The following is a 19,328-nucleotide window of genomic DNA, read 5'->3' on the forward strand; positions in this document are numbered from 1 at the left end:
ATCTGCGGCCTAACTTTATACAGCTACCTCTTCCCCATATCCCTTAATATTTCTGGCTATCAAAAATTTATCACTCTCAGATTTAAAATAAAAAAAATTTCTTTTTTTAAATAAATTTAGAGTACCCAATTATTTTTTCCAATTAAGGGGCAATTTAGAGGGGCCAATCCACCTAGCCTGCACATTTTTGGGTTGTGGGGGCGAAACCCACACAAACACGGGGAGAATGTGCAAACTCCACACGGACAGTGACCCAGAGCCGAATGGAACCTGGGACCTCAGCGCCGTGATGCAGCAGGGCTAACCACTAGGCCACCGTGCTGCCCTATAAACAATTTTTCCAGTGTCAATCGCCATTTGCAGACGAGAGAGTTCCAAACATTGCGACGCTTTGTGGAACGGTTTCCCAACTTCATTCCTGAAAGATCTGCCTCCAATTTCCAGTCGCTGCCCCCCCCCCCAAACTCCCCAATGGCCAGGAAAAATTCCTCTTTCTCGACCCTATCCGCTCCCCTTAATATATTCAAATCATCTCTTAACCTTCGAACTTTGAGGCAATTACGCTTTGTGACGTCACTCCTGGAGTCCAGGTACGTTTCTCAAAACCCACTCCGAGGTCACTAAAATCACTGGAGCAGCAATCCAGAAGCCCCAGGCTTTCCTCTGGAGTCAAGGGTTCAAATCCCAGCTGGGCAGCTAGTGGAAGTTGAATTCAATAAAAATCTAGAACTAAAAGTCGAATGGTAACCATGAAACTACCATCATCACAGATGGTTGTAAATGAAATGAAAATCGCTTATTGTCACGAGTAGGCTTCAATGAAGTTACTGTGAAAAGCCCCTAGTCGCCACATTCCGGCGCCTGTCCGGGGAGGCTGGTACGGGAATCGAACCGTGCTGCTGGCCTGCTTGGTCTGCTTTAAAAGCCAGCGATTTAGCCGAGTGAGCTAAACCCATCTGGTTCACCAATGTCCCTTGGGCAGCATGGTAACACAGTGGTTAGCAATGTTGCTTCACAGCGCCTGGGTCCCAGGTTCGATTCCCGGCTTGGGTCACTGTCTGTGCGGAGTCTGCACGTTCTCCCGGTGTGTGCGTGTGTTTCCTCCGGGTGCTCCGGTTTCCTCCCACAGTCCAAGACGTGCAGGTTGGGTGGATTGGCCATGCTAAATTGCCCTGCGTGTCCAAAAAAAAAGGTTAGGAGTGGTTATCGGGTCACGTCTGTGTGGAGTTTGCACATTCTCCCCAGGTTTGCGTGGGTTTCGCCCCCACAACCCAAAGATGTGCAGGGTAGGTGGATTGGCCATGCTAAATTGCCCCTTGATTGGGAAAAATGAATTGAGGACTCTAAGTTTTAAAAAAAAAGGAGTGGTCATTGGGTTATGGGGATGGGGTGGAGGTGTGGGCTTGGGTGAGCCGTGCAGACTCGATGGGCCGAATGGCCTCCATCTGCACTGTATGTTCTATGTTCAGGGAAGGAAATCTGCCGTCCTTACCTGGTCTGGCCGACATGGGACTGCAGACCCCACAGCAATGTGGTTGACCCTTGTTGCCCCTCTGAAATGGCCGAGCGGGACACTCAGTTCAAGGGCAATTAGGGATGGACAACAAATACTGACCTTGCCCAGCGACGGCCACATCCCATGAAAGAATTTTAAAGGCTCCTGGCAAAGTCAATATATCCTTCCTAAGCTGTGGTGCCCAGCACTGCTCGCAGTAAAAGTAAAGTCACCATAGCCCCAGCTGACCGTGGGCTACTTCACCTTTTGAGGGGGGGGGGGAAAGAGCTGACCGGTGGTGATTTAACCTGAGGGTCACCACACCTCAGGCAAGGTTGAGAAGGCGGGGCCTTCATGAATAACTTCAGCTGCACTGCTGGCCTCGCTCTGCATCCGAAACCAGCCAACTGAGCTTAACGGGCTCACAGTATTCGAGATGTCGGACCTGATTCAGCCACCACGTCACCCCACTCAGTCCGCCCAATGCGATTTGGACCTCGCCCTTGCTAGGCGTGATCGAGATCAGCACATGGATTATTTAAATACCCGGATGCCGCTTTTCACCTCCGGGCCCGGGAGCCGACGGCACGGGGGCCCGGGAGCCGACGGCACGGGGCTGTTCAGCACAAATATGTACCGGGCGGGACAGCACCTGGAGGGGCATTTCGCCAGCACCCGGGCAACTTGGCACTGCCAGCCCGGTACCCTGGCAGTGTTACCTGGACATCCTGGCAGTCAGGGTGGCAAACTGGCAGTGCCAGAGTCGGGCCTGGGAGGACATTGCCCGTTGGTGAGGTGGGGGGGGGGGGGTGTTGCCTGAAAGAGGGAGAGGTGCAGAGATTGGGACTGCTGGCCAAAATGGTGCCACAATCTGGGAGGAGCCCATCGTGCTGGTGAGCGGGGTGTGGCGACGTGCCAGTGAATAGCAGGGTAAATCTCGGCGCTACAGCCAGTGGGAAACGCCCCGCCAAACCCATCTGAAAGCGGACGTAGCTTCAATCCCGCTAAATCCGGCCTGTCGTTCAATCAGGGATTTGTGCAGCTGAAACAATACTTCCACCACTTTGTACTCTCGCCCCCCTCCTGAAACAATACTTCCACCACTTTGTATTCTCGCCCCCCTCCTGAAACAATACTTCCACCACTTTGTACTCTCGCCCCCCCTCCAGGTATAATGGTGGGATTTAATATTCAGTCCATCTGCAGCCTGTAAATGTTTGGAACTTGGGGGGAGGGTGTTGCCCGCCCCTTGCCAGTGACGTCACAAGGTTGATGCCCATGAAGGGCAAGACCCTCAAATTACTGATTTTAATTAAATTATCCAGTCCACCCCACCCCCCTCCCTGAATATTACAACAATGTTTTGAAAGATTCAGTCCCTCTGGGGCACGCAATCCCAGGGCGGGGGGGGGGGGGGCGATATGCGGGACCTCCGCAGGTAGGGCACTGATTGGTACTGCCAGGTTGGCACAGTACTAACCTGGTATTGCCAACCTGGACCAATGCCCTCGTGGGAGTTCCGAGTTCCACGGTGGGGAGAGGGGGGGGGATGGGTTTCCTGATATGTGTGGTGGGAGGGGAGTGAGCAGTGAGGTGGGAAATTGCAGGCACCGGGGGAGGGGGGGGGGGGGGGGGCCGGGATTGATTGTGGGGCTAACGCTGGCGATACTCCCGCGGTGGGACGGGGTGGGGGGGGGGGGGTGGTGTTAGTCCTGGGGGTTGGGGGGAGGCCGGGAGTTGATGTTCTGTTCTGATTGGGGCACCCTTTAAAGACGGCGCCCCCAACCTCTGTGGGGGGCCGGGTGCCGGCTCTAACAGGTCCCGTCCTGCCAGAGGGACGGTGCAGAAGCCGAATGCACATTTTCTTTACTCGGAAGGGCTGACGATTTGGAGAGTAAACCGGTCGGTGCGATCGGAGAGTGCGCACCAGTTTCCGGTCTGATTCTGACATTTTGAAAGGACATGGTAGCATTCCACCCTTGATGTAGTTTGCTTGAACCTTCTGTCCCCATTATTCCAAATTTCACAGCTTCTCCAGCGTCCCTTTGCAAATCAGATGCTGAATTTCTAACACCAATCCGATGATCATCCTCGATGTTCCTTCCAAAACCATTGTTGCCATTTTGTTTTTTTAATGTATTCTTTCATGGAATGTGGGCGTCGCTGACTGATTTGATTTGATTTATTGTCACATGTACCGAAGTACAGTGAAAATATTTTTTTGCGGCCGAGGGAACGTACACAGTACGTGCATAGTAGATAAAAGAATAATCGACAGAGTACACTGACAAATGGTACATCGACAAACAGTGATTGGTTACAGTGCGGAACAAGGGCCAAACAAAGCAAATACATGAGCAAGAGCAGCCTAGGGCGCCGTGAATAGTGGGCGGGATTGTCTGATCCTGAGGCTAAGTGTTGACGCCGTCGGAAACACCGTCAGAAACTCAACGGCATCAACACAGCCTCAGGATCAGCAATTCTGGCCCCTACAGGGGGCCAGCACGGCACTGGAGCAGTTCACGCCACCCCAGCTGCTGATCCCGGCTGACTCCTGACGTTTCAGGACTGGAAACGTCAACTCACTCTCCCACAGATGCCGCCACGCCGACTTTCCAGAACTTTCCGCTCTTGCGTGCAGTTTGTTTTTGGGGTGTTTTTCTTTTAATAATTTGTGTCAACACAACTGGTCCAAGAGACCGATAGGAGGAGGAGGTGCCCATAAACGGCCCATGGATCTGTTCTGCCAATCAGGTAGATCACGGATTAGATCACAGATGATCTCTTGTCTATCTGCCTTAGCTCCGTCGCCTACCAAACACAAAAAAAAAATCGTCCCGTCTCAAAGTTTTGAGATTTTCAGCTGGTCCCACCCACGACGCCATTTTATTTTGGGTGCAGAGAGAGAGAGAGAGAGAGAGAGAGTTCCAGAACATCAATACCTCAATGCCAGGTGTGTAAAATGAAGACAATCTTATGAAATGAAATGAAATCGCACATCCACAAATTGATTAAGCTGAATTGAGGTTTAGGCACTGGAGTCTAAAGCCTTAAGCTATAGGTTTGAAACCTGGCACTCATCAAAGTATATTAAATCATTAGGGTAAATGATGCAGAATATAGAGTCCAGGAGACTGATGGACAGAATAGATATGTCACTGAACAATTACCGTTGTTTTGTCGTGAGCAACTCTTGTTGAGAACCATTTAACAATTAACCTAGTTTAAACCATATAGCACAGAAGGAGGCCCATCGGCCCGTGGTGCTGATGCTGGCTCTTCGAAAGAGCTCCGGAATTTGCCCCACTCCCCCTGCCCTATACTCAAAGGCCTGCAAATGTCTCTCCAGTTACAAAAGTTGCTGTCGAATCTGCTTCCACCGCCCTTTCAGGTAGCTCGCTCCTCAGATGCAGCTGTCCAGGACCTTAAGTTAGGCCTCATTTGGAATATGGTGTACAATTCTGGTCGCCACACTACTAGAAGGACGTGGTGGCTTTGGAGAGGGTACTGAAGTGGTTTACTAGGATGTTGCCTGGCGTGGAGGGCATTAGCTAGGAGGAGAGGTTGGGGGGCGACCTGATAGAGGTCTACAAGATTATGAGTGGCATGGACAGGGTGGATAGTCAGATGCTCTTTCCGAGGGGAGGACAGTCAAGTACTAGGGGACATAGGTTTAAAGTGCGTTGGGGAAAGGTTTAGAACAGACGTGCGAGGCACGTTTTTTTACACAGAGGGTGGTAAATATATGGAATGCGCAGCCTGGGGAGGTGATGGGAGCTGGTTCGATAGCGGCATTTAAGGGGCATCTAGAGAAATATATGAATAGGGTGGGAATGGAAGGATACGGACTCCGGTAAGTGCTTATGGTTTTAGCTCAGGCAGGTACCATGGTCAGCACAGGCTTGGAGGGCCGAAGGGCCTGTTCCTGTGCTATATTGTTCTTTATGCAGCCACACAGCACATTGGTTAATCCTCCTCAACCTCCCTATGATTCTTTTTACCTTAATAATCGGTGACATCTGGTTACCAACCTTCCTGCCAGCGGAAAGCTTCATTTTGATGTTATTCTTCTCAAAACCTTTATGGATTTTGAACGCTTGGGTGTTAAATTTCCCCTTAACCTTCCCTGCTCCAAGGAGCAAAATCCAGTCTCCCTACATTAGCTGGGGTCCCTCAGTCGCCTTCGTCCCAGATGACCACAGGTTGCTCTTCCCCTTTGAGGGGGGAGAGCTGACTGGTGGGGATTTAACCCGAGGGTCACCACACCTCAGGCAAGGGTCAAGGTTGAGAAGGCGGGGCCTTCAAGAATAGCCTAGCTGGTACGGGAATGGAACCCGCGCTATATCACGAACCAGCTGTCCAGCCAACTAAGCTGAACTGGCCAGTACGATCCTGCTCAACCTTCCCTCCACCAAGTCATTAATATCCAGTCTGGTGCCCAGACACTGAAGACACAATTCTCACCCCTTCAACACACATATCTTGTGAACTTATTGGGTTGAAGGTTTATGGAGAATGTGGGAGGCTATATTAGGGGTATCGCGGTACCTAAGTGGGATGTACCTTATACTGTAGTATGAGTGGTAGAACCTGCCTGCTGGTTCCGCCCAGCAGGCGGAGCATAAGAGTCTGTGTTCCACCCACAGCAGTCATTCTGTACCGGAGCTGCTGGGGTAACTACTTGTTCATTAAACCCTTCAATTGGACTACAATCTCGCTTCAGTAGTGATTGATCGTGCATCAGAGAACAAGCAGGACAGTGGAGTTAAGGCCCGGATGAGCTCATCATTGATCGAATGGCGGAGCAGACTTGATGGGTCAAAGGCCTAATTCTGCTTCTATATCTATGTCAGATCGGAGGTGATCTTAGGAAACATTCTCAAGGCTAATTAGGGATGGGCAATAAATGGTGGTCTGGCCCACCGTGAAGGTCACATCCCATAAATTACATTTTAAAAATCAGGAGCTGGATTCTCCGCACCCTGACGCCGAAATCGCGTTCGGCGACGAGACGGGGAATCCGTTTTCCCGCACGAAATCGGGACCGGCACCAGTTCCACTATTATCCACTTCCCGAAAAGCGGGTACTCGGGCTGCCATCCAGCGGGGACCCTGGAGCTGTGAGAGTATCCACCGCCTCGGGCCACTGCCTGAGACCCGCCCCGCGATGCTCCGTCCCCAGATTAGAATAGAATAGAATTTACAGTGCAGAAGGAGGCCACTCGATCCATCGAGTCTGCACCGGCCCTTACAAGGGGCTGTTTAGCACAGGGCTAAATAGCTGGCTTTGGAAGCAGACCAAGCAGGCCAGCAGCACGGTTCGATTCCCGTAACAGCCTCCCCGAACAGGCACCAGAATGTGGCGACTAGGGGCTTTTCACAGTAACTTCATTTGAAGCCCACTCGTGACAATAAGCGATTTTCATTTCATTTCATTTCAAAGAGCTCCCCACTCAAGCCCACGTATCTACCCTATCCCCATAACCCAGGAACCCCCACTTAACCTTTTTGGACACAAAGGGCAATTTAGCATGCCCAATCCACCTAACCTGCACATCTTTGGACTGTGGGAGGAACCGGAGCACCCGGAGGAAACCCACGCACACACAGGGAGAACGTGCAGACTCCGCACAGACAGTGACCCAAGCCGGGAATCGAACCTGGGACCCTGGAGCTGTGAAGCAACTGTGCTACCGTGCTGCCACTTATGGAGAACTAACATTCCCGAGGGCGTGGTTCTAATCTGGTCCTGCCGCTCGGGAACCTCGCGAGGCGGCTGCGGACACAGTCTGGGGCCGTCACAGTCGGGGGCGGGCCGATCGGTGGGCAGGGGGGGCTTCATTTAGGACTAGGGGCTATGTGTGCGGGTGGTCTGGGGCGTGTGAGCGGCCGATGCGGGGCACTATTTCGGCGGTCCATGTCCGCGGGCTGAGTCCGCCATGGAGCACGGTGCGGTCGCTGGGGGCCGCCGCCGTGCGCATGCGCAATCTCTGACCCGTAAGTGCAGGGGGGGGGGGGGGGTGTCGTATCGGCAGTTAGAGCGGTCAAAGTTTCAAAATAAGGGGTCTCCTAATTTAAGACAGAGATGAGGGGGAATTTCTTCTCTCAGAGGGTCTCTAATCTTTGGAATGCTCCACCCCAGAGAGCAGCGGAGACTGGGTCACCGAATATAATCAAGGCCGAGTTAGACAGATCCTTGATAAAGAAGGAGCGGCACTCACCAGGGAAGACAGAAGTGTTCCATCACACTCCTCACTTGCACCTTGTAGATGGTGGGCAGCCTTTGGGGTGTCAAGAGGTGAGTTACTCACTGTGGGATTCCCAGCCTCGGACCTGCTCTTGCAGCCACAGTATATAACTAGTCCAATCCAGATCCTGGTCAATGGGAACCTCCAGGGTGTTGATTGTGGGGGATTCAGCGATGGTAATGCCATTGAATGTCAAGGGGCGGTGGTTAGATCCTCTCTTGTAGGAGATGGTCATTGCCTGGCACTTGTGTGGCGCGCGAATGTAACTTGCCACTTGTCAGCCCAAACATGGATTTTGTCCAGGTCTTGCTGCATTTGGGCATGGGCTGCTTCATTATCTGAGGAGTCAGGAATGGTGCTGAATGTTGCAGAGATCAGGACTAAATGGGTCTCTTTCTGGGATGGCGAGCTGCAACTAGCAGAGTGCCACAGGGGTCAGTGCTGGGGCCTCAACTATTTACCATCCATATCAATGATTTGGATAAAGGGACTGAAGGTATGGAAGCTAAATTTGCCGATGACCTTCCAGTTGTCAAGAGGAGGTGGAGAGGCTGCAAAGGGATATCGGCAGGATAAGTGCGTGGGCAGAAATTTGGCACATTCAATATAATATGGGTAAATGTGCACGTGTCCACTTTGACAGGAAGGTTAAGAAAGCAGCAATCTTTTGAAATGGAGAAAGATAGCAGAACTCTGTGGTACAGGGAGATCGCTGTGTCCTACCATCCTTACCTGGTCTGGCCAATATGCAACTCCCTAGAGGTTTAACTGTCCTCTGAAATGGCCTGGCAAGCCATCGGGTTCAAGGGTAATTAGGGAAGGGCAACAAATGATGGCCTAGCCAGCAACCAGCAACGCCCACATCCCATGGAAGAATAGGGGGAAAAAATTGAAATATACATCGGCAAATTGAACCATGGGAAGTATCTAATATTTGGTGATATCATAAGGAGTTCAATGTAGATTAGAAGGTGAGACAGTGGACAACATTGCTCTTATCAAGCCAGTTAATGAGCCAGGATGCTTATTACTTTGCTCCACAATCACATTAGAATAAAACTTTACATCACATCAACGTCGCTGTTTAGATTTTCAACTGTTCAAAATGAGAGATGAATGCAATAATAGGTTAGCTTGAGATAGAAGTTCAGTAGTCCAACGGGTTGTCAAGTCCAGACAGAGAGAGAAAACGATGGCCAAGTACGAAGACCCAACAGCCTTACCCTGCCGACAATTGAAGGAGAAATATCTCCTCATATTTCACTACATGGCTCAGTATCATTTTATTTTCTAATGCTCCTGCAAATCACAGTTGGATGTTTTATTATGTCAAAAGCAGTATACTAATGCAGTTTAGGGAGGGAAAGTGGCTGTCCTTACCCTGTGACTCCTCACCCACAGCAACACCCACGTGAAAGAATAAGAACCACAGGGGGCGATTCAGCAACCGCGTTAGGCCCGGTGAGGATCGGGGCATGCAGGGGGAATAGAGGGCGGCAAAACCGAGTGCGAACAAGCTTGCAATTCACCCGGCTGGCTCCCGATGGAGAGTTCCGGATCAGGGACTGGTTTAGCACAGTGGGCTAAACAGTTGGCTTGTAAAGCAGAACAAGGCCAGCAGCGCGGGTTCAATTCCCGTAACCGGCCTCCACGAACAGGCGCCGGAATGTGGCGACTAGGGGCTTTTCACAGTAACTTCACTGAAGCCTACTTGTGACAGTAAGCGATTATCATTATTATCATCTCTCCCAAAAGTGGCAAGAAGGTCATTAAGCCAGCTTATCATTAATTTCAATTTCATTAGCGAGACTGACGTCGAATGTAGTGGCCTCCCGGGAATTACTCGACTGTCCAGTGAATCGACTGTCGGATCGAGGGCACCAAAACTGCTGCCCCAGTGCTCGGGGAGGGAGACCCCTCAGGGAGTTGGGCTTGGTCAGGGGGATGAAGCGTTCCAAGTTGGGGGGGGTCGCTCCTTGTGCTGGGAGGGGCTTTGCGTCTGCGAGGCCGTCAGGCCATCTTTAAATATTGTAGAGACCCATAACAGGGGCGACCACAGCTGCAGCCGCCTGTCCGACCAAACTCTCCCAGGACAGAGCCCTGCTGCGGCTTCTATCCTGAAATTCAATGTCACTCCCTTTGGACTGTGAGCAGCCTCTAGCTTCACAGCTGAAGGCCATTTCAAATCACACTGTTCCCCCCCTCCTAACGCCTGTGTAAATTCACTCCAGGGTGATGGGTCTCTGTCGGCACTGTCAGCGGGCCGTTATACAAAGCAGGAGAGTGATAGTCGAGCGCTGTGAGGTAAACTCTGGTGCTCCTCGGTTTATGCCAATTCTGACTCCTGCCTTTCTGCTGACAGCGCGCTCACACCCATCCTCTGAACAGGGTCTGCATCGGAGGAACATCAGAGGGAGGCAGCCTGCTGCTTTCCGTGCCCTTGATGGACGTCCTGTGGGTGGCCCGGAGCCGGGGTCCCTGGCCGATTTACCCTTGTCACTGGCATCGCCGTGCCACCATGTTCTGCCCACTGCTCTTGAGATGCGCTAGTGTCAGGAGGGGGGTGGATTCGGATTAAATGGAGACTGCCATAGTCTCCTTGGTGACAGGCCCTGGGTTGCCCTCCAGCTCTTCCTCTGCCTTGCCAGTGCCTGTAGGATCCTGGGAGACTCCATGGGATGGAGAGCGAGCTCCATATCCTCTGGCTCTGCCCATCCTGGTGGCTCCTCATGCCTGCACCATGGTGTCGATGCCCTCAGCGATGCTCCTCGGTGGCTGGGCCACGCTCTGGTGTGCCTCGGCAATGTCCACCGGCATCGGGGACACATCCCTCAGCGACTGGGACCAGTCCCTCAGCAACTGGGGCATGCGATTGAGACCCTCAACCATGGTCATCACAGACTGAGCCATGCCTCGAGTACCACTCCTCAAGTCGCTGACCTGGTGCTCCAGGTTTTCCACTGCGGTCGCCACCCTAGCAACGTTGGCCTCGGTGCCACTCATTATCGGCATCATTTCCTGAGCCCATAACCTTTGGGACGCCTCCAATTGGCTATGCAGTCCCTGGAATGTCGCTAACATTGCCTCCTGAATGTCACGGCTCTATCCTATCACCTATATCAGCTCTGGAAGAACTTTGTCCAGAGGCTCAGCTTCTGGCTGGGATCCAGCAGACCTCCGACTGCTGCTCCTCTTGGATGTTCCTGCATCCACCTGATGCGCATCAGCAGCTATGAGGCGCTCACCAGGTTGTGCCCCCAGACGCCGGTCGACTAATATCACCCACCAAGGTGTGTGTCTCTGTGCTGGTGGAAGGTGTGGTGACAGCTGTGGCGCCTCACTGGTGGTCTCCTTGGAGCTCTCCCCTGAGGTGGTCTCTTGGATGGTGGTGTGGGGGGGGGGGTTTGAACCCGTAAATCCCGGTCCCATCAGATGGAGGTCCTGTGAGACAATAGCTGTGTGATCGGTTAGAGGGAAGGATCATTTTTGTCTGACATGAACGACTCACTTGAGACGGGTCATCTGGATGAAGGGGCAGTGGATCCTGCCCTCTGCGGCTCAGGCCAACCGTGCTGTCGGTGACTGCTCTCTCCTCGGTCAACCCCACAATCTCCAGGGCCCGATCCTCATAGGGGGTGCAACCTCAAATCTCTGGGATTCCTCCCCCACCCCCTACCGTGGCCCTTTCCTGTTTATTATGGGCTATCTTCTGCGGAGACAAAGAGAGGGCATTGTGAGCCGCACGCTTGATGGGCCAGGGACATGTGTGGGCACCGTATCTGGACATGGAGGAGTTGTTTTGGTGGATTCCAGGGGGTTCTGAGGAACAAGCACGAAGATCGGAGGTGGGGTGTTTGCGAGGTATCAGCTAGCCAATTGTTGGGGGGGGGGGGGGGCGTTGGTGGAAAGAGGTGGTAACTTACCCTCGCAGCTTGGTGGGGGTCGTTGGTCTTCCGACATTGGACGGCGGTCCTCCTGGTCGTGCTGCCCACGCTGACAGTGCCGCCTCAGGCTCCCAGACGACATTACTGACCCAGCTGCTGGTCTCCCAACCCCCACGGGGGAAACAGGGTCTCCCGCCTCTCGTCCACAGCGTTGAGAAGCCTAGCCAGGTCTGCATCCCCGAAGCGGGGAGCAGGTCTGCGCGCTGTCATGCTTGTGTGTTGACTGGGATTGAGTGCTGAGGGAACGTTTAAAAGCGGCTTCCTTTGATAGCGGGGAGTAGCTGAGGCAAGGGTATCAGACAGCCAGTCACGTCGAGGCTGCCTTTTGGCACCAAGTGCCATTGGATATGGGCCGGAATCTTGCCATCGCAGCCGTCGCGAAACTACCCGTGAAACGTGCCCAAAACCGGACTTTATGGAGTCCACTGAATCGCGCCCAAGACCATTTTTTTAGAATAGTGAGCGTCGCTGGCCTTTCCGGAGTTCGCGTATCACACGTAGGCCAGACCAGGTAAGGACGGCAGATTACTTTCTCTAAAAGGACCTCAAGTGAATCAGGTGGGGATTTTTATGACAATGGTTTCATGGTCATCATTAGACCTTTTAATTCCAGATTTCTTTTTTTTTAAATTTAGATTACCCAATTATTTTTTCCAATTAAGGGGCAATTTAGCGAGGCCAATTCACCTACTCTGCACATTTTTGGGTTGTGGGGGCGAAACCCACGCAGACACGGGGAGAATGTGCAAACTCCACACGGACAGTGACCCAGAGCCGGGATCGAACCTGGGACCTCAGCGCCGTGAGGCGGTTGTGCTAACCACTGCGCCACCGTGCTGCCCTTTTAATTCCAGATTTTAATTGAATTCAAACATCACTATCTGCTGCGGTGGGATTGGAACCCAGGCCCCCAGAGCATTACCCTGGGTCTCTGGATTCGGAGTCCAGTGACAATACCGCCACGTCAGCAATTCCCCATGAGTAACACTACAAAAACGCAAACCTTTGTGTTTAAAGAAATGTTATTCTTGCTTTGCCCTGTTCTAGCATGTACAGAACAAAATCCTGACTGTGAACTTGAATGGTGCGGGTGGGTTTGTTTTTAAAGATATCTGTGATTGTATGTGTAGAACTGTTCAGGTTTTAAGACCTGCTTGATGAATTTATTTAGGGTTTGCCTGAGGCATGGAGCCAGGCAATGGCTTCGGCGGTGGCTACATGGGAGTTCTTTAAGCCTGCCTTCAAGTTTAGTTAGTTGGTCAATGTGACGGTTTGGCCTGTACCACAGTTGTAGCCTGGATGTTCTGGAATACCCCGCTCACATTGTATGGCCATACAGGGACCTTGGTCAGTCCAGAAAATGGGCCTACTTACAGCCGTGGTAGGTAAAAGCCAGGCAGACGAGCAGTGGGGTTATAGACACATGGGGCAGCAGGGTAGCATGGTGGTTAGCATAAATGGTTCACAGCTCCAGGGTCCCAGGTTCGATTCCCGGCTGGGTCACTGTCTGTGTGGAGTCTGCACGTCCTCCCCCTGTGTGCGTGGGTTTCCTCCGGGTGCTCCGGTTTCCTCCCACAGTCCAAAGATGTGCGGGTTAGGTGGATTGGCCATGCTAAATTGCCCGTAGTGTCCTAATAAAAGTAAGGTTAAGGGGGGGGTTGTTCGGTTACGGGTATAGGGTGGATACGTGGGTTTGAGTAGGGTGATCATGGCTCGGCACAACATTGAGGGCCAAAGGGCCTGTTCTGTGCTGTACTGTTCTATGTTCTATGTAGAAGATAGTAGCAGGAGGAGGCCTTTTGGCCCTTCGAGCCTGCTCCGCCATTCATCACGATCATGGCTGATCATCCAACTCAATAGCCTAATCCTGCTTTCTCCCCATAACCTTTGATCCCATTCGCCCCAAGTGCTATATCCAGCTGCCTCTTGAATATACTCAAAGTTTTAGCATCAACTACATCCTGTGGTAATGAATTCTACAGGCTCACCATTCTTTTGGTGAAGAAATGTCTCCTTATCTCTGTCTGAAATGGTTCACCTTGAATCCTCAGACTGTGACCCCTGATTCTGGACACACCCATCATTGGTAACATCTTCCCTGCATCGACCCTGTCTAGTCCTGTTAGAATTTTATAAGTCTCCATGAGATCCCCCGTCATTCTTCTGAACTCCAGCGAGAACAATCCCAACCTAGTCAATCTTTCCTCATATGACATTCCTGCCATCCCAGGAATCAGTCTGGTAAACCTTCGCTGCATTTCCTCGAGAGCAAGAACATCCTTCCTCAGAGAAGGAGACCAAAACTGCACACAATACTCCAGGTGTGGCCTCACTAAGGCCGTGTACTATTGCAACAACACATCCCTGCTTCTATACTCGAAACCTCTCGCAATGAAGGCCAACATACCATTAGCCTTCTTTACCGCCTGCTGCACCTGCATGCTTACCTTCAGCGACTGGTGCACAAGGACACCCAGGTCCCGCTGCACATTCCCCTCTCCCAATTTACAACCATTCAGGTATTAATCTGCCTTCCTGTTTTTGCTTCCATAGTGATTAACCTCACACTTATCCAAATTGTACTGCATCTGCCATTGGTTTGCCCACTCGCCCAAGCCATCCAGATCCTGCTGTAGGATCCCTGCATCCTCATCACAATTCACCCTCCCCACCTAATTTGGTATCATCTACAAACTTTGAGATGTTACATTTTGTTCCCTCATCCAAATCATTAATATATATTGTGAATAGCTGGGGTCCCAGCACCGATCCCTGTGGTACCCCACTGGTTACTGCCTGCCAATTTGAAAAGGACCCATTAATCCCGACTCTTTGTTTCCTCTCTGCCAACCAGTTTCCTATCCACCTCCACACTTCCCCCAATCCCATGCACTTTAATTTTGCACAACAATCTCTTGGGCGGGATTCTCCGACCCCCCGCCGGGTCGGAGAATCGCCGGGGTCCGCCGTCAATCCCGACCCCGCCATGTCCCGAAGTCTCCAGCACCAGAGATTTGCAGGGGGCGGGAATCGCACAGCGCCAGTCAGCAGGCCCCCCCCCCCGGGCGATTCTCCGGCCCGCGATGGGCCGAAGTCCCGCCGCTGTCATGCTGGTCCTGCCGGCGTGGATCAAACCACCTACCTTACCGGCGGGACCAGGCGGCGCGGGCGGGCTCCGGGGTCCTGGGGGGGGCACGGGGCGACCTGGCACCGGAGGGTGCCCCCACAGTGGCCTGGCCTGCGATCGGGGCCCACCGATCAGCGGGTGGGCCTGTGCCGTGGGGGCACTCTTTTCCTTCCGCCTTTGCCATGGCCTTCATGATGGCAGAGGCGGAAGTGACCCCCTCCCCTGCGCATGCGTGGGGATGACGTCAGCAGCCGCTGATGCTCCGGCGCATGCGCGGACTTCTGCCGGCTGGCGAAGTCCCTTCGGCCCCGGCTGGCGTGGCGCCAAAGGCCGTTCCCGTCGGCCGGCAGAGCGCCAACCACTCCGGCGCGGGCCTAGCCCCTCAAGGTTAGAGCTTGGCCCCTAAAGGTGCGGAGACGTCCACACCTTTGGGGCATCCCGACACCGGAGTGGTTCACGCCACTCCATCCCGCCAGGACCCCCCACCCCCGCCGGGTAGGGGAGAATCCCGCCCCTTATGCGGGACTTTGTCAAACGCCTTCTGAAAGTCCAAATATACCACATCGAATGGCTCCCCCTTGTCAACTGTACTGGTTACATCTTCAAAGAATTCTAACAGATTTGTCAAGCATGATTTTCCCATCACTCTGGGATACAGATTCTCAGGCCCTGGGGATTTATGATGTACGATCAGAGGATTACTGTCTTCAATGTATCTCCTATTGTTGCACAAAATAGCCCAAGATCAGCTAATGAGAAGACAAAGGCGCCTTTTCTAATCAATCTGCTGTGGTTTGACCTAATAATACGGAATGATACAATACAGGTGACCATGGGGCAGCACGGTAGCACAGTGGTTAGCACAGTTGCTTCACAACTCCAGGGTCCCAGGTTCAATTCCCGGCTTGGGTCACTGTCTGTGTGGAGTCTGCACGTTCTCCCTGTGTCTGCGTGGGTTTCCTCCGGGTGCTCCGGTTTCCTCCCACAGCCCAAGGATGTGCAGGTTAGGTGGATCAGCCATGCTAAATTGCCCATAGTGTCCAAAAAAGGTTGGGTTGGGTGGGGTTGCGGGGATAGGGTGGAGGTGTGGACCAGGGTGGAGGTGTGCACTTTCCAAGGGCCGGTACAGACTTGATGGGCCAAATGGCCACCTTCTGCACTGTAAATTCTATGATTTGGCCCATCGTGCCGGGGCTGGTTTAGCACAGTGGGCTAAATTTCTTGCTTAGAAATGCAGAACAAGGCCAGCAGCACGGTTCAATTCCCGTACCGGCCTCCCCGAACAGGTGCCGGAATGTGACGACTAGGGGCTTTTCACAGTAACTTCATTGAAGCCTACTCGTGACAATAAGCGATTATTATTATTGTCCTGAATCTCTTTGAAAGAACGACCCAATTACTTTGCTGCCCTTTCCCCAGACCTCTTGCATTTATCTTTTTCCTTGTCAAGTATTTATTAAGTGACTTTTTTTTTTTCGCAAAAAGGGAATGGATTTGTCCGTTGAAAACGGGACACGATTTGTATCAGTTTGATGTCGGATATATCCCAGACAATCTAATCCAAATGATCTTTTGATTGTTTTCCTATACCTGGCTCTGAGAAATCACACAATGCCCGGCCACGCGGAAGGGTGCATCACCTCGACTTGTCTTGTCACCTTTACACCACGGGAACGGTCTCCCTTCATCGAGTCGGACCGGTGAAGTATAGGTGAGCAAACAAGATGCATTCCTCCAGCAGCGTTGGTAGGGTGGGGCGGCGGACACACAAAATAAGATGCTAAAATAATTGATTCTTTAAAAGTGAAGAACATGATTTCAGCAGCGCTGAAGGGGAGTATTGATCCTCCATTATTAATGGTGCGAATGCTTTGCAGTGATCATTTGGTGAGGAAATCTGTGTGCTACAGGGAATGGCAAATGTAAACTAGCTGCTTTCTGCTTCAAAAAAAATGGACACCAGAGCGTGCGCAGTGACACACAAACAGGCACGCACACGGACGCAAGCACAAGCAATTAACAGCACTAAAAAGTGATCCTCGGCCAGCTGCAAACAGACTGCTGGAAGCAGATAATAAAAGGACCGTAAAGCCATGATAAAGGGGTTCGGCTTTGCAGTTGTGTGTGAATATTATTCGCATTAATCACTGAACTCCCAATCTGCAGCACCAAACCTTCATTTAGATGGACAGTAGGTTTCAGGTTGTTGCACATCTATCTCTCAAATCATCTCAACCCCCCCCTTATGAGTCCATTCTGTCATAATATACACCAGTATATCATGGTGCAGACACACACTGATGGACACACACAGGGACCAATCAACATGTACAAACACCGCAGCCAATCACCAGTTAGAATACACACACTAAGGGCAGCACGGTGGCCTAGTGGTTAGCACAACCGCCTCACGGCGCTGAGGTTCGATCCCGGCTCTGGGTCACTGTCCGTGTGGAGTTTGCACATTCTCCCCGTGTCTGCGTGGGTTTCGCCCCCACAACCCAAAAATGTGCAGAGTAGGTGGATTGGCCACGCTAAATTGCCCCTTAATTAGAAAAAATAATTGGCCAATCTAAATTTAAAAAAAAAGAATACACACACTATAAAGGTAGAGGGCACCACGGTTCCCGCTCATTCTGGGTGCTGCCTCTCAGTGTAACAAGAACTCACCCAGCCCAGCACAGACTCACACCACGTGCTGAGAGAATCAACTGGTTCAGACAAGGCTTAGGTCTCTAGTTTAAGTTAGCATCATTTAGACCCACAGTCATCGTGTGTTAGTTAGTTAGAATTAGTTAATAAAATTGAGTTGAACCTTCATCAGTGTTGGAAGTGTCTGTACATCTCTCAAGTCTACTGTAATGAACTCCAATTGGCTATATTGGTTGGCCAATTGGAGTATGAGCTCCCTCAATGATAGCTCATTGAGGGGGCACATATGTTGTGGTAGTCCCTCTCACAGGTATCTACCTCCATTGGCGTGCCCTGTAGTAGGCTTTGTGAGCCAGTCTTAAGTTGACTGGACTGCTAGTAGCACTATTTGTAGCTGCTCCTGTAATATCGTTATTGTAAATAAATATTGGTCTGGTGACGGAACTCCTGCCTCCCGTGGATTACTACAGTGGCGACGAGGTAAACTAAGAATTTTGCGGAGACCAGCTGCCGCACTCGGAGGGTAAGCCTTGCCATTTTAAAAATGCCGTTTTTTGGGAGGTTAGAGGCATTCGACCCGGCTATTGAGGACTGGTCCCAGTATATGGGGAGAATGTGTTACTTCTTCCGGGCAAATAATATACTGACGGACGAAAGGAGACGGCTTATCCTGCTGTCGGCGTGCGGACCCTCAGCTTTTGCCATTATACGTAGCCTGACTTATCCCAATGCGCCGGACACGAAAACTTTCCAAGAAGTAACGGAATTGTGTGAAAGAGCACTACGGCCCAAAACCACACCTCATTTTGCGTAGGTACAGATTCTACACAGCGAAGCGGGAAGACAGGGAGTCAGTCACAAATTTCTTGACCTGCCTGAGAAGGCTGGCGGAAAAATGTGAGTTCGGCCCGATGCTAAATGAAATGCTTCGGGCCCGGTTAGTGTGTGGTATAAACAACCTCACAATACAGAAACGCCTGTTGGTGGAAACGGAGCTAGACTGCAGGCAGGCGTTACAGCTCGCACTGTCCCTAGAAAAGGCAGCAAGTGGGGCGCAGGAACTACAGGGCACGCCAATGGAGGTAGATACCTGTGAGAGGGACTACCACAACGGGTCCTGCTACCAGATAGCCGCTCTCAGGAAAAGCCTGAGGAATAGAGGGAAAAAGGAAAACCCCAGAACTGCCCCCAAGTCTGCCAGGACTAACTGGAGACAGACGGAAGTACCGGCTGAGGCTCCCCCAACAGAGAAGGACCGTTTCTGGCACCAGACAGAGTGGGGTAACAACGACAGAAACCCTAGAAGGAGGTGGCAAAAGAGGAATAGCAGGTGGGGACGCAGGGAAGTACACAACCTAGATGCCCCATCCTCCTCCGAAGGGGAACAATTATATAATATTGCAACGAAGAAAGCAGAACCCATTAAGATTACCCCACGGGTGAACGGGCGGCCGACAATAATGGAAATAGACACGGGTGTGGCCGTATCAGTAATGGGAGTGGCAGCATTTATTAAAATCAAAGATGGACTCCAGCCACTAACCCTAACAAAAACATCGACGAAACTTAAAACCTACACGGGGGAACCCCTGGAAGTTCTAGGCACGACTCATGTACCCGTGGAATATGAGAAACAATTGCTCAGATTACCGTTGACTATGGTAGAGGGCTCCGGACCGAGCTTAATTGGACGGAACTGGCTGAAAGACCTGAAATTAGATTGGATGAAAATTTTCCAGAGTGGAAGCGGGCAGTTGAGTGGAGTACTCCAAAAATACCCAGAGGTCTTCCAGGAAGGTTTGGGGGAAATCATAGGCGCCAAAGCAACTTTGCACGTGGATCCAGAAGCCCTTCCGAAATTT

The 19,328-nt window shown here is 51.8% G+C and overlaps 1 protein-coding gene across 1 annotated transcript in view; it reads right to left on the reverse strand.

Moving 5' to 3' along the window:
* The window catches only part of LOC119972211 (BTB/POZ domain-containing protein KCTD1), a 196,681-nt gene that overhangs the window by 161,415 nt on the left and 15,938 nt on the right, over positions 1–19,328 (reverse strand). The window lies entirely within an intron of this gene.

This window comes from Scyliorhinus canicula, chromosome 10 (assembly GCF_902713615.1).
Source record: "Scyliorhinus canicula chromosome 10, sScyCan1.1, whole genome shotgun sequence".
Lineage (NCBI taxonomy): Eukaryota > Metazoa > Chordata > Chondrichthyes > Carcharhiniformes > Scyliorhinidae > Scyliorhinus > Scyliorhinus canicula.